This window comes from Phoenix dactylifera, chromosome 16, assembly GCF_009389715.1.
Source record: "Phoenix dactylifera cultivar Barhee BC4 chromosome 16, palm_55x_up_171113_PBpolish2nd_filt_p, whole genome shotgun sequence".
Lineage (NCBI taxonomy): Eukaryota > Viridiplantae > Streptophyta > Magnoliopsida > Arecales > Arecaceae > Phoenix > Phoenix dactylifera.
Genome location: NC_052407.1, coordinates 9,669,071 through 9,684,827, shown reverse-complemented (window position 1 = coordinate 9,684,827; position 15,757 = coordinate 9,669,071). Strand labels below are relative to the sequence as shown.

At 38.0% G+C, this 15,757-nt stretch overlaps 2 long non-coding RNA genes across 3 annotated transcripts; both read right to left on the bottom strand.

Moving 5' to 3' along the window:
- Nucleotides 1–2,117: 2,117 nt before the first annotated feature.
- On the bottom strand, nucleotides 2,118–5,275 carry LOC120104066. 2 transcript variants are annotated; one of them, XR_005506529.1, is made up of 4 exons: nucleotides 5,111–5,275; nucleotides 3,894–5,073; nucleotides 3,169–3,223; nucleotides 2,118–2,370 (listed from the first exon to the last, which is right to left on the bottom strand). It is a non-coding gene; the product is annotated as an uncharacterized LOC120104066 (long non-coding RNA). The 2 variants fall into 2 exon arrangements; XR_005506528.1 differs by having other exon boundaries at nucleotides 3,894–5,258.
- A 3,412-nt stretch (nucleotides 5,276–8,687) lies between these two features.
- Nucleotides 8,688–10,777, bottom strand: LOC120104067. The gene is made up of 2 exons (XR_005506530.1): nucleotides 9,548–10,777; nucleotides 8,688–8,989 (listed from the first exon to the last, which is right to left on the bottom strand). It is a non-coding gene; the product is annotated as an uncharacterized LOC120104067 (long non-coding RNA).
- Nucleotides 10,778–15,757: the final 4,980 nt, after the last annotated feature.

The window sequence follows — 15,757 nt, the reverse complement described above, 5'->3', positions numbered from 1 at the left end:
AAATTAATTATAATTATAAAAATACTATTTTGCCCCTGAAGCAGGTAATGGCTCTCACCACCAAGAAATCAAGGCCTGCGTAGCCCACCACCAATGCCATTGTCCATTGATTACAGAAAATCATTGTTGCTTTTTTTTTTTTTGGTCAAAGAAAGGAGGGGAGGGGGAGGGACCAGCCCACCCGCGTAGCAGCCCCATTACTGAGCCCCCCCTTCCACTAGGGAATGTTCGATACAGGTCGCAGGTTTCGCGTGCCTTCCCCGACCCGTGGGCTCACCCCACTGGGTTCACCGCCTCACGTGTGGGTACGTCACCCCAGTGCCACCTTGGTACAAGTGGAAGGAAAGCATAACCGCCAACAAGCCAGCCGAGCGTGGGGCATCCGGTCCCCTAATTTAATCGACGCCCGTGCATTTCGAACCCGGGCAACTTGGGCGGAATTATCGCCCCCTTACCACCAGGCTACTACCTTGGTGGCTAATCATTGTTGCTTTTGAAAAAGAGAGTTTGAGGTATGTCTAAGTAGTCATAAATCATGTTTTCTGTCATATCTCTTAGAATATTTAGAATCGTTTAAAGTTTAAAAGTGTATATTGAGTAGATTTTTTCTTCAAATTTCAGGATCATATATTAAATACCACCTCATTATTAATATATGCTTCTAAATAAAGTATTGATCAAGGAAAAGAGAGCTGCTAGAATAGCTCAAGGAAAGAAAAAATTTAAAATTTTTGAATGTGCATTGGGTTGATGATGACAAAGAAAACATCTAGTAATTTTGTAAATTGTTCATGTATTAACTCAGGCAGGTCAATAATGCATACTTCATAAGATCCTTGCATACTTGCTTTCCAAAAAGATAGATGAGAATCAAGGATTGACTTGAGTTTCTGAAGTATCTTTGTCGTTAAATCATATACTCTTCCGAGTCTTCTTACCAAAGTTGACATCTCCTATTTAAGTCATAATCAAATTGATGATACATAGAAAAGATACATATCTTTAGAATAATAAAATATGATAGCATGAAATCAAACATATAATACAATAAACAATTTGAGATGAGCTTGTGTTAACTTTTAACCTTCAGAAAAAATGTAGAAAAGTATTTCTAGAGTCCTTTGCAGTATGACAACAAATTTAACCACTTCCATTGCCCTGATAGTTCGCCATTGCTAGTATGCTGAAAAAATAACTCCAACATAGTTCTTTCCAAACATTCAAAGGAAAGATGTTGCCATTTGTATAACTAACAAATAAATAGAAGCAATATAGAGCACATCAGAATATGCAAAAAATGAAGAAAAAACTGTCAGTTTGTGATTTTGATTATTAGCAATAGTCAGTAATGAGTTTTTGTCTATCCTTATCTTGGAGAAAATTTTGCCTGTAAATGGTTCATATGACCCATAATTAACCTAATTATTTTCTAAAAGCTTTTCAGCCAGTAAAAATTTGAACTGTAATTTCAGTCATAGAAATCATGTCTGAATTTGTCTAGATATGAGTTAGGATAAGGATTAAACTTTAATCTATATTTGTATAGATTTGCAAAGAAGAATCTTCATTTCCCTTCATCTAAGTTCTGATAAGATTAAGTTCATATTAAATCCTTACTTGCAATAAAATGATAGGATCCTTTGAGTTTATCCGCAAGTGAGAGCAAATTTTTGTAAATTCTTTTGTAACAACCCAGGACCTCACCCAAAATGGCTAGCCGGAAGTTATTATTTGGGTTCCTTGATCCTGTATAAGTACCCAAGATCTACCCAGCGAATAACCGACGTGGGACTAAACACACGCCCGCACGGGTCCTCACATACTCCCCCCGTTCAAGCCCTGACGTCCTCGTCAGGCTAAGGGTTCATATCTATTCAAATCTAATCACAAACACCACGATTGGCCCGTGGTCAGCCCCAATAGATCCGTGCTGCAGTGTCCCCTAGTCCACATAGGTTATGAGCCGGGTCCGCTCTGATACCATAAAAGTTGTCACGCCCCCGTCCCGAGATCGCGGGCCGGGGGTCGCGCCAACCGCCGCACACCCGTAGGAAACTCTCCCCACGAGTATGCAAGGCATCTAAACCAAACACCTCAATTATGAAATTCCAAAATAATTTAACAGAATAAATTGAAATCTTATTCCATTGACTAACTCAAGTCATAATGTCTCACAAGTCTAAATATGCAGCGGAATAATCATTTACCAACATGCAGAAACCTAGTTCTTAAAATAATAAAAGTCCACCAATCATAATAAATGTCCATAATAACAAATCAACTTAAATAACCCTAATCTAAGATAACTTGTGCCACAATCCTTCTAATCGCTCTCCCAATTTGAATCCCCAATAGACTAGTTCTCGAAATCTGTAAAACAACAAGAGATGGTATAATGAGCTAGACAGCCCAGTAAGTAATGAACACTCTAGCTAGATAAATCAAGCAATAATATGTGGAAAATAAATAAATATGCAGTTCCAAAGTATAAGTCAAATATTTCTTAAATTCAAAAGATTCTTTTCGCGGTTTCAAGATTCTTTCACATATTCAATTTATCATGTCGATCCTGGACTATGACCACATGTTCCCTGTGGCAGGGTCATCAACACCGACTAATCTTCTTGCGGTGAGTCCTTCAGGACAGTCAATTGCCAACGTATCTGCCCCCATTGGCGGGGTCCTCAACATAGCCAGGTCGATAGTTCAATTAGTTCTCTATTTCATATTTCAGTTATAAAAACATACAGTGTCATAACCAAATATCGTTCATATCTTAACCTCTTTCAATTTACCAGATTCAACTCAACAGCCAAGGACTATGACCACATGTTCCCTGTGGTAGGGTCATATCACCGACTATTCTTCTTGCGGTACCAGTGTATTAGCCCCATTGGCAGGGTCCTCAACATAGCTCGACTGCAAGTCTGAATCTATCTCAAGTCATTATCTTTTCTTACATTATGTTCAGTGTTTCAAGCCGAAAAATACAATGTCAGAGCAATTAAATACAATTCAACCAGAAGCAAATACGTCCAATCAGAGTCATACAATATTCTAAAAATATACATATAATCCATGCATCAAATTCGTAATCACAAATATTTCGATTCGTAAAACAGATATTTACTTTGCCGATAAATCTAGGAAAGAGGTTACATCACTTACCTTGCGAACGCGATCCACAACAAATCCAATTAATTCCGCAAATCCCTCGCAGAACCTAATATTCAAAAATCATATTTTTCATTTAAATTCGGATTCATACCCGTAAACCACCTCCTCTCTTTATTCATTTTTTTTTCCTTCTTCTTTTCTTTTTTCTTTTTCCTTCTTTTCTTTTTCTTTTTCTTTTTCCTTCTTTTCTTTTTTTTTTCTTTTCCCTTCCTCTCCTTTTCTTTTTCTTTTCTTCTCTTCCTCTCCAGAAACTTCTCCCGACTTCTTTCTTCTTCTCTCTTCTCTGTTTCTTCTCCTTTCCCCGCTTCTTCCTTTCTTCTTCTTTTTTTTTTTTTTCTTTCTTTTCTCTTTTTTTTTTTTCTTTCTCCTTCTTTTTTTTTCTTTTCTTTCCTTTCCTTTTCTTTTTCTTTTCTTCTTTTCTTCTCCAGAAACTTCTCCCGACTTCTTTCTTCCTTCCCCTTCGGCGAAACAGGGGATCCGTGACCCCCCCTGCCCCCTTCTTCTTCCCTCACGGTCGGGCCCAAGGGCGGCCGTGGTGGCCGGCTCTGACAGCGGCAGGAGGTGGCGGAGCAAGCCCGGCCACTCCCGGCGGCGAACAAGGCCAGTGGCGGAGCACTCGGCCGACCGATTTTTGGATCCAAGTTTCCGGCGATTGGCCGGCTCCAAAACCTCAACAAATCATGGCTAATCACCAAGAGAGGAGGAGAAGGCCTTACCTCAGCCCCGACGAAAGTCCGGCGGCTTTCTTCCTCTCCGGCGGTAAGGAAGAAGAAGACCCCTCGTACCGAAGAAGACCCAAAGCCCTCTATCTCCCTCTCTCTTTCGCTCTCTCTGCCGGCAGCCTGAGGAGGAAGAACTCGGGTGTGGCGGCTCTACCTCGAATGGTCTCAAAGGGGAGGAGGAGAATGCCCTAAAACAGGGGATCCCGGCTTCTTCGGGATGGATCCCCTCCACCTCCTCACTGTGTGCCCTCACGTGCAACGCACGTGAGGCCGGAACTGGTGGCTGGGCCGGTCAAGTGGACCGGGCCCAGTTCGGTTCAAAGCTTGGGTTTCACATTCTTCCCCCCTTAAAATAATTTCGTCCTCGAAATTAACTCACTTAAAGTTTCAAATTATGAAAATATGGAAACATCATATCATTCTCGAGCTCCTAAACAATCCCCATCTCGAAATGCAGGCTCACAAGATTTTTGCAAAATTATGGCATCTTAAAACTGAATCCTTTCCATCTATGATTCATAGCAAGTTCTTTTGATCTCTTTCAAAATAAGACTAACCTTCCAGCCTTGGATTAACATGTCATAATTCTTTTCTTTTTTTTTTTTCAAGAAATTAATTGCTCCTGATTAATTCTACATAGAAATTTAATCGGTTAAATGTAAGTAGGAGAAAGCTTTAGTATCAAATGCTCCTCATTTTTTTTCCATGATATAATGATCAACCTTTGTCTTATAAAACCTCAAGCCCTTTCAAATAGCCAGATTAACAATGTTAGAATTAGGAATAGGAGATCCATGTTAAAACTTTCCAGATCTAAGTCCAACCAAGTAACCATCAATTCGTTAATACTAAATTTAAGATGCCCAAGATTCTCCCAAGAATTGTCAACAATAGAAAACCCCACTGATGAAAATTACATAGCTACCTTCAGATTATTCATAGAACCAACAACATTCTTCTCTACTAGAAGACTAACCTCAGTCTTCCAATAGTTCTACTTATCAATATAATTTCATCTTATCATAAGAATAAGGTCCAATACCTCCAGATTTGGTTCTTTTATAGATGATGTAAATCAAACTTCTCTCTCTCATAAATAAAAATCAACGTCTTAATTTTGAATAAGAACATCAAGTTTCTTTGTCAAAATATCAACTACTCTTGATTAATCGATCTATCACAAGATTAGGTCATAAATAACTCTAATCCACCCCTAGTGGAATATTCATCAAAGTCACTTGACAACCTCAAGTTCTTTCAAATAGAGGGTTGATATTAATTGAAGAAGTACAAGCTTCAGATTTAGGAGAACCCTTAGCCTGACGAGGACGTCAGAGCTTGAACGGGGGGAGTATGTGAGGACCCGTGCGGGCGTGTGTTTAGTCCCACGTCGGTTATTCGCTGGGTAGATCTTGGGTACTTATACAGGATCAAGGAACCCAAATAATAACTTCCGGCTAGCCATTTTGGGTGAGGTCCTGGGTTGTTACATATGGTATCAGAGCGGACCTGGCCCATAACCTATGTGGACTAGGGGACACTGCAGCACGGATCCATTAGGCTAACCATGAGCCGATCGTGATGTTTGTGATTAGATTTGAATGGATTTGAACCCTTAGCCTGACGAGGACGTCAGGGCTTGAACGGGGGGAGTATGTGAGGACCCGTACGGGCGTGTGTTTAGTCCCACATCGGTTATTCGCTGGGTAGATCTTGGGTATTTATACAGGATCAAGGAACCCAAATAGTACTTTCCGGCTAGCCATTTTGGGTGAGGTTCTGGGTTGTTACATCTTTGCTTCCAAGTGATTAACTATCCCACTCTTAACTACCCTAGAGAATTCCTGAGAATCAAATATAGAGAATGTCGAGGAGAGGGTTAATTCTCTGGATGTTCCTCACTTGGTAAAAAGAGAAGAGTGCTCATGGTTGAGATGGAGAAAGTAAATGGACAAGGAAGTTCTCTCTATCCTCTAATACTTGCACAATAGGAGAGATGGCCACAATAGGTCTGGCTTGGTCAGGGACATGCAGTATGCTCAATCCATATCCATCTATATATACAGAGTCAGATTAGGTCTTCCTGAAACTTATTTAAAGACCATGTTAAGTTAGGCTGGCTTTGCAGCTTCAATGATCAGAAATTTCAAATCACATCAAGCTCCAAAAATGCATGAATCGATACTTAAGTTCATGCAAATTACATTTCCTTTTGTTGACTTTAGTAGTAAATTGATTTCCTTATGGAATGTTCTACTATGGTCCAAGGGTTAAGCTTCAGTGCCTAACCTACATGTGCCAAGTTTGGTTTTTGATTCTTTGTAAGGACAAAAAGCATAACTAGGACCCAGATTTCTAGCTTTGTAGAGGGGTAGAGAATTCCCACAGGATCATAATACACTGCAAAACAAGGTTTCAAGATTATAGGGAAATATTACTATAAACTCATTGTCATAAATAGCATGTATTTAGCTTACTTAAGAACAGGTCAGCTCAAGCTCAGGCTGCATCATGATAACACAATTGCGAGCTAAAATGGAGTATTGATTTCTTTGATCAGAGTGGGTCTTTTGAGGCTTGATGATCAAGTTTTAGATCAGATTTTGCAGCAGTCCACCCATTCATTATTCTGAAAGACAGGGAATAAAACTAATGTTGAAAAGAGTTCATTTCCAAGTCACATTTTTTTTAAAAAAAAAAAACATATGAAGTGTAAGATCTTGAAATATAGTGCATAGACAGGAAGGAAGATGAGGTTTGGATCAGGCTACCTTTCATGCCCCTTTCTAGCTAGCAAAGCTATCATCTTTTACATGGTCAGACTATTCTTGTTGTTATATGATGAATTTGAGAGTGAGCAGGATAATAATGCCCTTTGGGCATCCACAACTCATGGTTGTCACTGTTACTTTGGTGGCTCGGATTGCGATGCCGGTTTTGTCCCATGGGATGACTCTTGGATTAAGGTTCTCGCTTCTCAGTTGGTGCATGTTAAAAACTAAGACATGAGAAGCGGGGGCTCTTTCCATTAGCATTCATCTATATAGGAGGAACTCAAGCAGAAATGTTGAAGATATGTATTTCTGAATAAGGGGTACTTTGATCTAGGAATGATATGGTGTATTACTAATACTTCTGAAACCTTTGTTGTCTTTCTAATTGAAAAATAAATTACACTAAGGGACCTCAGGAAAATTTGGACTTAAAGTTTCAAAAAAATTAATTGGTTTCATATTATGGAAGCAAAATGATTAGCATATCACTAGCCTGTAACCCATATAATAGAACCCAAAAGTAGGATGCCAGTAATAATTGTAATGTGAAATTTAAATCATGGTATAACTCTACTGAAAGTAAGCAAACATTGTCATTGTTGTAAGCGGACATTGTGGTATTAAAGTGGACATCATGTGACCGATGGAGAGTCTTCTTTCAATGAGCCATCTAAAAAAGAAGAAAATAACACCCAATTTTGAAAAGTGAGATTATCCCTCAAAACCTCGAATTATGTACTTTACAATTAGTGTTGAATCGAGGTAGCATGTGGGGTGCAGTGTGTACTTGCAAGGACCAGTATGAAACCAAGATAGTAAAAGGTTGCAAACCTATGCTACAACTGCCGGCACGACGCTAGGGCAATAAGAGAGTTGCAAGCCTATGCTATAAGGGGCCGATAGAGAGCCGGGGCAGCAAGAGAGTTGCAAGCCAATCTAACCAGCCTAGATATCGGCTTCGCCTCTAAACCCATGCCAAATAGCACAAGGAGGTGGGGGACTAAACAAAAGATCCCTAAGTTCAAGGGTAGATCTGATGAAGTGAGGGAAGGGGATGCAATAAGGAGTTGCTGCTGTTCATGCCACCATTCAACTATTGAATAGGCATGTGTTGCAAAACCCCCTAAGCAACACTCAAATCAAGGGGGATTAGGTACAATCACAGCACAAACCCAATACACTAAATTTTGAAAATTAAAAATGCCCTAAAAAGGTGAAAAAGATATAGTGGATGAGTATCTAAGCTTACTCAATCGCTACTCTTAGTGCTCCACAAAAGGGGTGAATAGGGATAACTGTACAAGGCAAGGATAAGGCTGGGGATAGGCTGCTTTTAGAGCCTTCCTTATCAGTCTAAGTCATAGACACTACTCATACACATAGCCAAAAGGGTGAAGAGGGGATGTAACAATGAATTCAAGGTAACCTACAAGAGGGGGTTATGATGTTTTGATGGTTTGTTTCTCTAATCTTTTTTATACTTCATATGATTGCTTAAAACAAAGTAAGCAAGCAAGAAAGAAGAACTAAAAGATCGATGAGCTAATAGTAAGGAATGCAGAACCGTTCCGAACCAGATGGTTCTTTCCGTTCCGAACCGTACCGGTGGCTTATTAATACGGTTCCGGTGTAGAAAACGGTTCGCTGCTGGAGATGGAGAAAAAGAAGAGAAAGAGAGAGCGAGCGAGGGAGGGAGGGAGAAGGAGCAGCGGCGGACGCCGGCCAAAGGGACGCGGGGGCCGATGGAGGGTGAGGCCGCATCTCTTGTTTCCAAAACAGGGGATGCGGCCGTGGAAAAAAATTTGGAAATTTTTTTCTGCAGCCTCCGTCGGCCCCCCACGGCCCTTTGCCGGCATCCGCCGCCGCTCCTTCTCCCTCCCCCCCGCTCGCTCTCTCTTTCTCTTCTCCTTCTCCGATAAATTTTCTCTCTCGGTACAGGCCCGACATAGCTCGTACCGACTCGTGCCACCAGACAACCGGTACTTTGCCCCGTACCGGCATAGCAGACCTTGGCTAATAGCAAGAACCAGAGCAAGTAAAGAAGCTAGTTAAGCATATGTACAGTCATATCTTAGACTTGCCGACTTTACTTAAAAATTTTAAATTTTTTTTCCGTGGCCTCCGTCGGCCCCCCATGGCTCTCCACCGGCGTTTGCCGCTGCTTCTTCTCCTCCCTCCCCCGCTCGCTCTCTCTTTCTTTTCTCCTTCTCCAGCTATGGCAGGTTTTCTCTCTTGGTACAGGCCCGACATAGCCCGTACCGACTCGTGCCACCAGGCAACCGGTACGGTGTCCAGTATTGGCACAGTAGACCTTGGCTAATAGCAAGAACCAAAGCAAGTACAGAAGCTAGTTAAGCATATGTACAGTCATATCTTGGAAGCTTGCATGCTTGAAACCATAGCATGAAAAGGAAGCAAGAAAAAGTTGTGTTAGATCAAAGAAAACTAGAGCAAGATTCAGAAAAGCTAAACAAGATCAAACTAGAAACAAGCTAGATCTAGATAAGATGCAAGAAAAGACTCTATATTTTAGCCAAAGCATGCAAAAGAATAGGATCTAAGAAAAAGCAAAGCAAAACAAGCTAGATCTAAACTAGAGCAAGTTAAAGAAACTAGATCTAAACGAAACAAAGCAATTTACACTACCTCATGCACGTTCTAAACAAAAAATCATAGATCTACAAATAAACAAGCTAGAATTAATCATACATGCATTATAAAGTCTAGGATCTCGATATGCAAGGGATCATAGCATGGATGTACAAAAACAAAAGAGTATAGCATGAAAGATACCAAAGATCAAGATCTATACTACAAAAGCAAAAAGAAACCCTACATAGGCAACATTTAGAGAGAGGACTGCTCGTGGCCTACCTCTTTTAAAGATTTTGTGAACTTTTTTTTTTGGATAAAAACCTGGAGAAAAAAAAGACAAGCAAATGCAAGAAGTAAGCAAATACAAAGCAAACTAAAAACCAAAAAGCAAAGGCCCTAGGTCTAGCAACTTCAAGTTACATAGTTTTTCCAAGTTTCAAATTGAATTTTCCCAGTGGAGTCGCCAGATTATTGCAACATCCTTTATAATTATGGTATGGCAGCAATCTAAGGTGGTTTGAAGTTGCCTTCTACTTTTTAAGGCTAAGAAAAGCCAGAAAACTAAAGAAAAGAGTAGATAGGCCAATCAACAAAATTGAGTCTTGAGTAAGACTAGATGGTGTTGTTGGAAAAGGCTTGGGAATGAGGCAACCTCTCTAGGAATATACTTCTTTATTGGGAGAAGGGCCTAGGGGTACTACCATGCAACTATTAAGTGGGCATTCGATGGCCGGGATCTAGAAACCAAAATTCTAACTTCCTTGGTATGCCCTAACATGTTAGATCTCAGGATTTGATAGTGTTAGGGCTTTCTAAAGAGTTCGATCAAGGAATCTTGGACCTTATCTATCTACATAGATGCCTTAAAAGCCAAAAAAAGAGAGGGATCTACTAACTATCTGCAAGTAGGCAGCAATTAAGCTAAAACAAGCAAGAAAAGAGAAATACAAGCAAATTTATCATCAAGGAACCAGAACTTTCATTGAATTTAGATTGATGACATGTTAACAATTATAATAACAAGATCAAATAAATAAAAAAAGGAAGATAAGGGAAAAGAAGCTTCTCTAGTGATCAATCGATACAATCTGATATACTTGCTCCTTCTCGGAGTAGATCCATTAAGGATCTCTCCTAGCTTGGATTTCACCTTACGTTGCGCTTTCTTGGATCTCAAAGAGGGTTGCTCTTAGGATTGGAGGAATTTAAATCTAAGAGAATTGGGAAAAAGAAAAAGGAAAGCATAGAAAGAGAATTAAAGTTAAGGGATCTTAAACTAAAGCTGAAGAGCTAAGAAAGTAGAAGGGCTAGAGAAGGGCCAATAGGAATCCAAATGGGAGCAGAGATCAAGAGAGAGCGCAGAGGAATAAGAGAGGCTTTCCTATCCTCCAAGAGTTGATGGAGATGGGGAGAAAATGGTGGAGTTTAAATTTTCTAAATTGGAGAAAAGAAGTTGAGATGAGCCATGGATTACGAATTTGATTTGATGGTTGGGATGCTCTCTCTGTAAATTTTTCATTAATTTTGAAAGTAAAACACTAGTTAGGGCTCAAAATTATTAGATCTATTTGTTATTCTCTTTTATTTTTGTTTTTGATAATTTTTGGTGGATTTTTAGGTGTTTTTTAATAATTTTAATTGGTGTGTGTAGCCATATCAAAAAAAAAAAGAAATTCTAATAAAAAATTTGGGATATGGGAGGAGATTGTGATTTAAATTTGAGCCCAACCTAAGCTAGTTTAAAGTGGTTTGAAAAATCATAAAATTTAGATATAGAAGTGGTCCAAGTTATGTCCGATCAACTTCCATATATAAAGATCGACAATATTGGATATCAAGAAGTGCAATTTTGACCCACCAATCAATAATTGGTATGGATAGGAAGACGGAATTGGGGGATAATTAGGAGAAAATTGAATCGAGTAAATGAGTTAGCTAGATCAGGTGAACTCTGATTAATCTATTTAGGTTAATTCGAGATACCATAAGGGCCCAATATCTCAATAGCACCCTTGTCTAAAGCTTCGAATGAGACTGAATATCCGAAACGCAGGAACGATCTGACTAGAAAGTCATTCAAAACAGGATGCGCTTCTCAATCCTCCGACTCAAACCAAGATGGTTAGCACATTGCATGACCGAAGGTTCAAGAAAAATCAAGTCGAATTCTGTGGGATGGTTGACGTGACTCCCCAGGATGCGCTTCTCGCGGAACGTCCTATTGGAGGACAGATGGAGCTTGGCACGATTAATAAGAAAATTGTTTAATTGAGCTTACAATTGGTTAATTGTAGATGGAATCAGATAGGAAAGTCTCTGAATAGGATTTGAAATGACTAGGCTAGGTGTAATTAGATTAAACTGGATGAATTATGGTTTTGGAATTAAGAAAATAGGTCAATTGACATAATTGGGTGAAATTAGGTTCAATCAAAAATGTAATCCATTGAGGGCAGGATGGAGTGGATATCAAATAATTTAGAGCTAATTGAAATAAAAAAGAAGGTTAGTGAGATAAAGATATGCCAAAAACAAAAAAAAAGATATTTTGATTTAGGAGCATCATTACTTATTTATTTTAGATTCTAAAGCTTAGGAGGGAATGATCGGGAATGTCTACAATACTACTTGCCTCGTATCATTGAATATTTTTTATTATCTTTAAATTTACTTGGCTCTTTGTGTTTTCATACGGGATGCTACTATATGAGTACGGCCATCTATAAAAGTTCTACCTAACGAAGTTGGTAAAGTCTTTTGCATTCATATCAATAACTTAGGATTAGATCCCCATCATTGAGACCTTGAAGGACTAGGTTATTTAGATGTGAGTTGCCCCCTATTGTATCGCTTATTGCTTACGGCCCTTTCTAACATAAAAAATAATAGAATCACAAAAAAAAGATACACTAAGTTTTGAAAACTATAGAAATAAAATTTTGTTCTATGTTATCTGAGATAATTATTTGAATCTTTAAAAATATGAGATCCATCAAAGACAATTACAACATGCACCAAAATTTGATAATATATTTTTAATTTTTAACATTATTATATCTTATATTAATATATAATAAAATTAAAAATACATCAATACCCTTTCAAGTTTGGGCTATTTACATCTAGATCTTAAAGGTTAAAAAGTATCAATCCGCCACCAAAACTTCAAATTCGTTGCAATGTAATGCAGCCATCTATCTCCGTTACGAAATATTATCATGTAAGGGTTGCCCAATAATTAAACTTTTAAAAAAATTTAGAGTTGTCCTTCCCACTAACTTAGCAAGATGCTCATCTTTTGGCACGAATTAAAGAAGAGGGGAAGAAGAGTCATGAGGACAAAGTAATTTGAGATGTATGCATGCGGAAGAATAATAAAGAACAGAGTGCTTTGAGATCAGTGCAAGTAGATGTATGACAAAGGATGGAATGTTTTAATATCATGCAGGTAGATAAATGACAAAGAATAGAGTGCTTTGAGATTTGTGCAGCCAGATGATGGAGGATGGAGTGTTTTGAGATCTATGCAAGGGATGGATGATAGAGGATGGAGTGCTTGAGAGCTGTGCAAGTGAATGCATGATAGAGAATGGAGTGCTTTGAGATCTATGCTAGTAAATGGATGATAGAAGATGAAGTGCTTTGCAATCTGTGCAGGTGCAACAAAGGATGATTTGCTTTGAGGTTTGTGCAAAGGTGATGGATTTGGATGGATAGAAAAAAGTCCTCTCATACTTTGGAGTGCTTTGAGATTTGTGCAAGAAATGGCGATAAAGGATAGAGTGCTTTAAGATCTATATAGATGGATAGATGATGAAATATTGAATGCTTTAAGATATGTATAGTTAGATGGATGATAGAGAATGGAGTGCTTTATATGCAGGTGGATGAAAAACGAGGTTGGGGTGCTCTAATATCTATGCAGATGGATGAAAGATGAGCATAGAGTGCTTTAAGATAGTGTAAGCGGATAGAAAATGGAGTGCTTTAAGATCTGTGCGGATGAATGGATAATAAAAATGGAGTGCTTTAAGATATGTATAAGTGGATGGATGGTAGAGGTGAAGTGCTTTAAAATTTATGCACCTGGATGGAGTGCATTAAGATCTACCACGACCCAACTTTTCTGAGTCAAGAGTAATTTTATTTTTTTTTCTTACTCTGTTAACGCTGTCAAGACCTAGATAGACGACTGAGCCACATTGCAACGAAAATAAAGTTTTGGTAGCTAATTGAAACTGTGTAAATCTTTGGGTCAAATTGTAATTGGTCCAAACTCGAAGGGATGTTTCTACATTTTTTTTCAAAGATAAAATGATAGTTAATGCTCAACAATCCATGGTCAAAGTAAATACCATATGCTCCTTAATTAAAATCCTGGCTCCACCCTAAAAACTTATTAAGTCCACTGCTCTTACAACCAAAACAGTGGAAGGGACGATACTGCCACATCTTGGACCTATAAAATATGCAAGTTTTCTCATGTAGGTCTAGTGGTCCCTCTACTAGATGAGATCATAGCCATTTTCCACCACATGCATTGAATCGTACTAGATGTTGGTATTAAAGAAGTGATCCTGCTTTGTAAGAGGAATGACATAAATGACTTTTTACCAAACTATGGAATATTGATAAGAAAAACCAAGCATTTAAATGAGAGAATGAGCATAGGATTACATTTGACTATTTTCTAACTTTGGTGTCCAAACATGAAAAGGAGCATAAATAGTGTTCATACTTGCAAAAGAAACAGCGAAACTTCATTTTATGTAAGGTTTAACTCAAACCTTTTTTATGGTATGCTCATGTTTTTTCTATTATCAATTGGCACCTATTTCAAACTAATCATTAATCAATTAGGTGGCCTTTGAATGCCTGTAGTAAACAAAATGTTATATTTCTTTACCTGCAAGTGAGAACTATAACTGTATTTGGCTGTACTATTAAAGTGGTATTAATTATGTACTACTAAATCATAAAGATGTCTCTAAAGCCTTTCTAGTTCTAGTGGTTCATCATACGACCAATTTAGCCATAAGATAATATACTGCAAAAGGCTACCGAATGTAATTTGATTTACATGATTTAATTTGGTCAATGTATAATAATCCAAACACTGGAAAAGGGCCTCCCCTACAACTGGGTTTCACTTGCATGCATTAGTTTTGTACTATTTGAATGATAAAATTATGGTCGCCATTAAACATTAGTTTGGATAGTATCACCTCTTGCCACTTAAGACAAGGGGTAGAGTTTGATCCCGAAGGGTGTCAACCCTTCCTCCTTTCAAGCTTCTATTTCTTAGTAACCTGTTTCGATGAGCATTAGGCTCGGTGGGCGAGTATAGGGTTAGAACTCGTTGCCATTTCTTAAAAGAACGATAAGTATAGGTCTTTTATCAACCAATAAACAATATAAAATGGGAAAATAAATTGTTGGAGCTAAAGATCTTAAGTCATGAATCAATTTATGTTCGCTTTGAAAGACATAAGAACAATCACATTTTGTTTTGTAGGTTTTGCTATGTAGTTTAAATATAAAATATATCTCTATTTCTTTTTTCTTCTTTTTTTTCTTTAGCTTTTTTGTAGGAGGTTTACTTGAGAATTTTAAGTTAAGAATTTTACTTATATGTGCCCATGTGAGGTAGCAAATTTTGAAAACTTATTATGACTTTTTAAAAAAAGGTTCTCTTTGAAGCCAACAAATGTGTACTCACTTTGTGAAATGCCTCAATTTTTCTCTTTGAAGAGAGTGCCAGAAAGGATGAGAATATACACAAAGAGAAGTACATCTACAAACCCTTCAAATATCATGACATCTAACCTTAACCATCTATTCATTGAAGCAAAAACCTGTGCACACATTGCATGCATCTACACATGTTTGATATTGCTTATTATTTACAACAAAAAAAATGTCACCTTGTATTATGATACATGCTTTCAATTGATAGAAAGATAATATCAAGGAAAGAGAATGACTAAACATATAATTGATATATATATTAACTTATTGTGAATGTGAGAACGACTTAATTTTTTGTTTTCATCATGGACATGATAATGAATCCCAAGTCACATAAAGAGACATCCATATGCCATCCAAGTACTTTAATTATAGCAATAACAACCATGCAATGCATTCTCAATGAATACATTTTCAAATCACATAAATACAATGGAGGGTGAGTATCTACTACCGATTATCTCCTATTACTAGGCACTTGAAGACTTGCTGAGAGTTGTTTATCATTTGTCATGACCATATATACTGATTGAGTGGCTGTTTTATTGGTGAGAAGTCTAGTAAAATTTTGTGGACATTTTACTTTAGTATTCTTGTTCTGTTTAAGGATATATTATTATTATTATTATTATTATTTTTGTATATCGGCGGCTCGCACCTGATGAGTGTGAAGACGGCCAACAAAATACTGCGCAAAGGCATAAGCACAACTCCGTAGTTTATCTAGAAAAAGCTTCCCGA